Genomic DNA, 9,136 nt, shown 5'->3' with positions numbered 1-9,136 from the left:
ATACATTGAGTGGTTTCTTTGACTTAAGTCTTAATTCAACATCTCTGCTGTTTTAAGATTAGGAGTATATTCAAGAATATACCAACTAATTTTATCAATACCAAATATGTTCTGAGACTTGTCCCCCCCGCGCTATGTCTGTGCTCTATCCACTCTATATTTCCGCAATGCGCTCAAGCTCTGCCAAAAACCCTCTTCTGGTGAAACTGCCAAAATGACGAATTACTGCTCACCTTCACTCTTTCATTCCTCTTTTCTCACACCCCTGGAAAAATCTCTCATACTCTCTTGAATCCCACTCCTCCCTCCGGGTCTTCAAAACAGCAGTTCAGCACCATCTCGTATCTTCTCCTATCCAAAATAGTGATCCTTTATTTCCCCGTTAATCCACACAAAACCCACCTTCAATTTCCCTGTTTTCTTTCCTGAAAGTCTCTGTTGTACCATCTTGTTTACTGCATGTACCCCACCCCATTCCTCTCCCTTCCATACATCTCCAAATGTTTGTGATCCCCACTATTTTGTGCTTCCCTCTCCCTCCGCTCTTGTCTCCTGTCTTGTTATATATTCTGTGTGTTAGCTCTTACACGAGCCTTGACATGTTTTACAAAAAAGAAACAATTAAGTAGTCCTGGTGCCAGATATTCGCTGAGGGGATTATATTCAGCCATTTTAGACCAAACAAATGAATGGAAAAAGAACCCTGCAACATACAGAGTATAACAACACCATAAGTCCAATCATCAATTATCTTCTCACATCAATGACAATCCTCCTGTGTTTGCCTCGGTTAGAATAGGTACACCGTATCCCTGCATGTCATAAGGGGCGACTAAAAGGGTTGGTGCCAGGAAGGGCATCTAGCCATAAAAACATCGCCTCAAAAGGAAACAATGATGAGTAAAACTTATGGGCAGGGTACAGGCTGAAGTACCCCGTGGGGGTCCTCACCCCCTCTCGTTAAAACTCATGGTGGGGAACCAGATCAAAGCAAGGGAGGAAATCTTTCCATTTGTGACGACCAATTATCTGATGCCCCACGTGGAGATTGGTTTCTGAGGTTTGGGACATGGAATGTCGGGACAATGACAGGGAGATCAGGAGGGGTGGTTGAAACATTGGCCAGAAGAAGAGTGGACATGTGTTGTGTGCAGGAGACATGATGGAAGGGAAGTGGTGCGAGAATGGTGAAGGGTAGGCAGTGACAGAAGTATAAGTTTATGTGGCAAGGGTTAGTTGTGTCATGTCAATGGTGTTCGTGTCATGTTTTCTGAGGAGTTTTTTCTCATCAATACCAAATATGTTCTGAACCTTGTCAGACCAATCAGACTGAGACCAGCGCGTTCTGGCTGCCTTTGTGAATTTTAATACATTGCCAATCCTCTTCCTCACTGGTCACCTGTCCGAGTACAGTAGGATACTGATCAGTGTGAGGAATATTTGAACGAAGAAGGTTACAGATCAGTTTTTCAAGGAGAACTTTGTTATTATTGGAAGGCCAGAAAGTTTTCATATATTTTGGCAGTGGTGTTGATGGCTCAACTGCACGGTATTCAATGGGTACAGTCTTTGTACACCTCTTCCTTTCACTGTTCTTCAGAGAGGGGTCATCAGAATACATATCAAACACATAATCACATCGTACAAACTGACGATATATGTCCATATAGGACATGAAATCAGACAGAAGGTCATTGAACATGGGTCCGGTAACATTAATCTTTCGAATGGTAGCCATGATGCCCATGACAAATGAAGCATTGCTTTGATGATGATAGCAGTCGTCTTCTGATTTGAGGTGAGTCTCTAACTCTTTGATCAACAGGCTATTTACTGGTTTCGTCATCATCCCTTCATCATCAAACAACATGGGGGAGGGTACAACATCATATTTTAACAGGTCCTCAGTTGTGAGTCCACGCTTCCAAGCAATTTCAATGTTTCTCTCGGCAATATTCCTCTCCTTCACTATCTTCTTGATTGTCTTCTCTGGCTTTTTTCAGATGGTTTTCATTGTTTTCAAGTTTGCATGGTGAATGTTGTCACTGATTCGTGTATTTTTCTCGAGAAACCTCTCTTTCCTGAATGTCAGATACTTTTCTTTTCCTTTTGTGAAGGCATTAAGCATGTCATTTCTGATGTCTTCGGACATGACTTCCTTTGTCACAAAGTTTTGCAGTGTTGGGGAAGCATCTCGAGACAAGGAAGACCCCTTCTCCTTGATGAATCTCATCATTTCCTGAATATGTGACTCTTTGCGGTCCGTTGTGGCTTGGGATGATTCATTGTGGCTGTAAGACTCATGCATCCTTTCAATCACATCTACGTATTGGTGATGTAGGTTCTTCACTGCCATCATTTCATGGTAAATTGAGTCCCACTAAGCCACATACTGCTTTTGCTTTGCATGCCCAATGATTCCATCACTGCACTGAGATGAAAGGTTTCTGCTCTGCTCTAATTTATGGTCTCCTCTGACTGCCGTGAATCAGCCAGGTTTGTTTCTGATCGAAAAATTTCCTCTTACAAAGTTCTCATACACTGATGCTGCTGTCTCAGGCAGGCGTCGCATGTCTTCTAGGTAAAGAGAACACCATCGCATGTAATTGGTGGAATCAAATGCCGCAAACAAGTTCAAAGTACGTTGGACAGCATCCAGGTGGAGTTCCCACATCCACTCATGATCAGCTCTCAAAATGTCACGGACAGTGGCCATCATATCAAGGAACTGAGCCCAGAACTTGAAGTTTTCATTGACATCAGACGGTGTTTTGATAAAGCTGTTCAGATCTTCTACAAGCGTTTTTGATGCATCAACAAACTGATGCATTTGAAAAAAAGTATATTGATATAGATGGTTATGTTTTTTATACGAATTAAGTATGAGTCATTATTCAAGTGAAGATATTGAAGATTATGAGAGGGATGATGGTTTCTCTGTTGGAACAGAAGACAGTTATGATACCGAGAGTTTGTCTTCAAATGATAGTTATGAAATTAGTTTCAGAGATGATTGTGAAAGCACCAATGAAAGTACAAAAATGATACCGATGATGAATTTTGTTTTAAGTAAAGTTTTACTTTATAAATATGAATAGTGCACTAGATCTTGAGCCTCATGAATTCCCTGATTCTCCATACGACAAATTTGAGAAATGTCCTGCATGTGATAGAGTGGGATTAAACACAGTCAGAAGCCCATAAACAATGCATATCCTGTGATTATCTTTATCGTCGAACATCGTCCACCAAAAACTAAATTGTGGAGTAATGAAAATAAATAACATAAAAAGGAACCCAAATGTTTCAAAATTACACCAAAAATGAATTAATTTACAAGATTAATAAGAGAAATGAATGTAAAGTATGAGGGTGATAATACACCTTACCTTACAAGAGAGGAGACTGCAATAATGATGGTAATATTTCATGAATTGATGATGCATATTATTAATGATTACCATTTTCAGGGAAATATCAGCACAAGATATTGGATCAATAAAATAATGGATTATCTTGAAATTAAACTGAACTCTGGATAAAACATCGAGTTTGAAAAAAGCCAATAAAAAATTAAATAATATATTTTCTAAATTAAATAATATAAAAAAACCTGCCTGCTTTTGAAGATGCTCCTTACTCCCAACTTTTTGGATTTTTATAAGTTAATAATTTTCACAAAGTCAAGTTTTCAACCGGAGTATCAACGGCGTTCACAAGGTTTTTCTTGCTGATTTTCAAAAATAAGACATTATTGGTTTATTTAAACTTCAAAATGAACGAAATGATTATCACATTGAAGATATAATTCAACTACTTTGTAATACACAGAAATATAAAAAGAAATCAAAACCTATAACTTGTATTCTTTGTGATAATATAATATGGATGATATACCTTCACCCCAAGATATAGATAAATCAAAAAAGAATTTCCTTATTTTTGATGATTGTGTAAATGAGAGAAACCAAACGGTTATTGATAGTTATTCCACAAGAGGGAGACATTCTTCTTGTAATTGTATTTATCTTTGTCAATCATACTTTCAACTCCCTCATCGCTCGATAACAAATAATGCTAACACATTTATTTTATTCAAGTTAAATTCAATAGATATTAACAACTGTTTTGAGAGACAATTGTTCTACTTTGTGAAGTAAAAAAATAATATGTGGAGTATATGAAACACACGGCTGGAAAATACAAATACATTTTTGTAAAACAAGATGAGATACAAAAGGATATAATTTTTATATTCTAAACATAGAGATACATAAATGATCGTTGTTATTATCAATATTGTGGGTAAATCTGCTTTTGAAAAAACTTTCATAAATCTAGGTTCTTGAATCTTGAAAATGAAAAGATTACATGTTTCTTTTTTTTTCATTTTTTTAAACACCCTGTGATACGTATTGTATCTACAACAACCAGCGTAATGCGACCAGGATAAGAACAAGGGAAAGATTATTATTACATTTCAAATGAGGAACATATGCGGTTGAGGAATATTTGGGGAGGTCTTTCTTCGTACAACAAAATATTCAAATTGCAAGAGTGAGTTAAATAAACAAAAATCTGGTGGTCTTGGGTTATTAGAAACTCACCCAGAAGGAATGAGACAAATTATTAAACATCTGAGTTGTGATGGAGTTAAGATTTTCTGATTCGGTTTTGATGCTGATGAAGAAACTTAACGCAAACGTATGAAAAGCAGGGATACAAGTATTAGTGAAGAAGATATTACATCTCGTATTAATTCTAAGAAAGAATTTGATGAAATATTTAAAGAAAATAATTTATTTGAACACATCTACTTTCATGATGAAGAAAAGGAAAATTTCCCTCTTGACCTTTGCAATTCATTAAATGATATTTTCCAATAAATAAATGGATGCAAAATAACGAGCAAGATGATTTAAGGAACATCTCCGGTTGGTTTCAAAAGTTGTAAAAGAACAGTAAGACATAAGAAGTAACACAGACAGAAACTAACGGGTGAAGAATTGTTTGATGAAAGAAAACAAGAGAAAAATTTTAAACCACTTTGAAAAAAAGCTCCCCAACAAATGTCTGCAGTTCCATTGATAGAATACACCCCTAAAAAGCTTCAAATGATAAAACATTTTCGTCAAATGATGGATGAAAAACTTTAAATATAGGAGAATTCGAATATGATGATGAAGGATTATTTCAACAACTGGAAGAGATAAATGAACCCCCTGATTATGTTGTGAATACTCTCCAAAACAATTAATATTCAACAGATTCAAAAACTAGAGCAGGTCTCATTACAACAGAACAACCAGGCATATTCCATCTTGTTTAAAAAAAAGGGGTTGATATTGAATGATGAATTCATGTTCTTGAGTTCTGTTCAACCACGTGTTAAATTAACTTTGAGATTGATGTTTCATCTTATAAAAAAGATGGATGACAAGGTTCAACTATGAGGGGTGAATCAAGTTAATTCGATAAACCATTGAATATGAAAAATGAGGATGATGGAGTATATATTGATTTACTAAGCTCGCTTGATTATGAAGTTTCTATTGCCAGTAAAGGAAGGAAGAACGAAAAGGAGAAACACATTAATGAGGCTTCAAGTAGGCTTGGTTCAGGAGTTCTTTTTCTAACTCCATCGTTTCCTAACTGCAGCCAATGCATCGTTTTTTATCTTGTTCACAACCCTCATGATACCTCTTGGGTCATGGGCATCTGCGCTTTGTTCAAATAGCAAGCAAGGTAAGAGTTTTCAAAAAAGATAAACCTGATATTTACCAGAAAAAAAGTTAATGAGGAGCAGGAGCAGAGAATTTATGAAGAGCAGAGAAGAAAGAAACTCGCCAAAGTGAAGGTGTGCGCTGTCTCATGTCCTCCACGAGATTAGGCATACAGCTGAGAGTGAACCTCGCAAGGGAGGAGGCAGCAAAAAGGCGTTGTAGCTGTGTTCTGGCCCATGTGTGTTACAGGATGGAGTGAGAGCAGTGTGACCAAGCATGCTGGCTCGGGAACAACTGGATTAAAAACAGCATCAATTTGCTGAAGATCTCGCAGACATAAAGCAGGTATTTTCGTAAGCCACCATCTGTGGCTGCGGCCTGAGTCAAGTTTTGATTCAAAAGAGATGTGTTGTCAGCCAAACATCTGGGATCCATAGTTGTGGTATTGCGGAGATGAGCACTGCGTAAGAATAATGCTATGCATGAAGCCTGAATACCTCACTTGCGGCTGCCTGATCGCATGCTCAGCTAATGCATGTAGCAATTGATCTGTATTCACAGTTGGGAATCAAACAACAGCACAGCATGAGCAAGTGCAAACTTGCATTGTGCCTGACAAATAGATGACGATGACAACAGCAGCAACTTCCATGAACTTTGAAAGTGAAGCAGGCGATATCGAGCAGATGAGGGGATAGCAATGTTTTTATTCAGAATCATCCTCACAGATCATGTGGCCATGTGTTCATCATCATCAAATACAGTAAAATAGTACAATTATTATCTCTCACTTATTAAACCAGTCTAACATCTGCCATACTGAAACATTGTGAATCCTGGCTCGAGCAGAGAATGTCTTTCAATAAACGTGATGTTCTTTGGTGTGAGTGATATTTTGGTAAAGTAACATCTGCAGTGTTTGAACATTATCCAGTATTTTCTGTTTAATGGCAACCTTATTTTAAATTTGTACTTTTTTCCCTTTCACGATGAATATTTTCACTGAAAACAATCATACTTACTTTGAATGGCTTTTCACGGTGAATTACTTGCATTTTACGGTAAGCAAGAACGATCGTTGATCGAATCTCCTGCATTCGGAAACCGAATATTAATGGATTAACAAACGCTGGTGCAACTGCACTTAAAAGACCGAGAATGAAATCAAATGTTGGACTTCGTAAAAATCGTTTCAGCACACTTATGACAATAAGTGAAACAAACTGCGCTAAGGATGCAAACAATTGTGTAAAACACGTGTGCAACGCTTTTATATTTGCCTCTGTGGACGATTTCCAACATTTACGAACAATACACCATGTGGAGTACAGTGCTGTAAAACCCGTTAAGCCAAACACAAAATACAGAAAAAAGAGAGAATAAGTGAGGGAAATATGAACATTTCCACAAGCTGATTTTGCAATAGATGAAAAAGAACAGGTCACGTCATGAACTACCACAGAGGAATTGCAGTACACCATTGTTGTTGCTCCCACAACAAAGCTGACACTCATAAACAATCCGAATGATAAAACTACAATCACAAGTTTCAGAGCACCATCTTTGTTCACCATCAGAGCCACATAAATGTACGGCCAGAAAATAGCCCAATGTCGGTCAACGTACAATAACCAGGTGGTGAGAAACTGCTGAAACAATGTGAAATGTATACTAAACAACTGAAACAAACACTCATAAAACGATATTATTTCACGTCTTGCAATTATTCTACTGAAAAAGCTTGATATTACCACGACTCCCCATAAAGTGTCAGCGAGTGAAGATAAAGCAATGTACAAGAGCATGGGTGAATTGAATCCACGATAAAAACAAGCCGCTATGATTGCTGCATTGAGAGGGATTGAAATACACATAAAAAACATGAAAACCAACATCATAACTCGCCCGCCGTAATCCGATGAATTGTCTGACACATCCAGTGTGACAGTGAGAGGCAAATATCCCACAACAGTTTGGTTCATGTCTCCTGTAAAAATACAATGAAAATTGTAATAACATGTGATGCATCAAGTTCATATTAATTATCACAATGAAAATTTCACTTCATTAAACATCCGTACATATGTCACCATTTAAATGATAACCATATTTTTTGAGCATGTACACTGTTTGGTGAGTCAACCCTGGTCCCTGAAACAGATCAATGGAAAGTGCAATGAAAGTTAAATTGGGTCGCCCTGTTTGATGTCCATTTATCTCTTGTTGCCAGAATTTCAAGTTCATATCCTAGATATTGCTGTTGATTCATGCTTTGTTTACTGTGCCTTTTGTAATTCATGTTGAAGCCTTTTGTAATTACTGTGCCTTTTGTAATACATGTAATTCATATTGTAATTCTGTTGTTCTCTGATGGCACTGTTCTGCATATAATTGATAAAAGTAAAAAACATGTTTTGATTGAATTGAAAATTTGCCGTAATGGCTCAGGAAGCAAACAAGGTCAAGGCTATCCAAGAACAACACAAATAAACACACTATTTCTAAATAATGACGAATGTGTAAGTAACAGGACAACATGAGGCATCCTTTCATCTTTTTCATATTGAACAAATATTTGTTCTTTCACTTGCCTTGCATAGTTTTTGATCGGGTTCACAACCTTTATCATAGTGCTGGGGTTGTGGGCGATGGCCTTGTGTTTATACAAGATGCAAGTTTGGAGTTTTGAAAAAAATTGATATTCACCAGAAAACCTCATGTCCCAATCTTGCGGAATGATCAAGAGATGGTGAGTTGGGCTCGACATTGAGCTATGGATTAAAGACTGGCAAGGTATAAGAGAGATGTCCAATTGACAAAGTGCCCTGAAAGAAACTTGCCACAGTGAATGTGTTCTGTCTCATATCTTCCACGAGATGGAACAAGCAGCCGAGAGGGAGAGCCTGGTGAGGATCGAGCCTGCAAAAGGAATCGTTGCTGTGTACTGGCCTTTGTGTGCTATAAGACCTAGCGAGAGAAGGTGAGCAAGCATCTGTGACTGTTGGCGAAGGAACGACCAGATTAAAAATAATATAATTGTGCAAAATAACTCAAAAGGAAGTGCTCGTGAGAACAGTCTTTCTGTAAGCCAGCATCTGTGGCTGTGGCCAGAGCAAACTTCTTATTTAAAAGTGCCTCACATCGGACCATGGTTTTCAGACAAGCCTCAAGCATTGCTCCTCGAGGCATTGCAGAGATAATCACTATGTAATAACAGTGGCTTGTGCACAACCTGCACACCTGCCATGCGGCTGAATGAACACATACTCAGCCGGTGCACACTGCATTTAATCTATACTTGCAAGTGGGACTCAAATATAATTGCAGTATGAGCAAGTGTATGCAATGAAACTGATATTATGCCTGACAAAAAGAGCTTCATGAGTCATGCTTTCATTTCCTCGTGATCTATT

At 37.7% G+C, this 9,136-nt stretch overlaps 1 pseudogene; it reads right to left on the bottom strand.

Moving 5' to 3' along the window:
• Positions 1-1,324: 1,324 nt before the first annotated feature.
• Positions 1,325-8,490, bottom strand: LOC147033218 (uncharacterized; annotated as a pseudogene).
• Positions 8,491-9,136: the final 646 nt, after the last annotated feature.

The sequence above is a fragment of the Eptatretus burgeri genome, chromosome 2, assembly GCF_056783735.1.
Source record: "Eptatretus burgeri isolate ZD-2024b chromosome 2, Ebu_testis_v1, whole genome shotgun sequence".
Classification (NCBI taxonomy): Eukaryota; Metazoa; Chordata; class Myxini; order Myxiniformes; family Myxinidae; genus Eptatretus; species Eptatretus burgeri.
The sequence above is the reverse complement of the archived record's forward strand: the minus strand, read 5'-3'. Positions and strand labels throughout refer to the sequence as shown.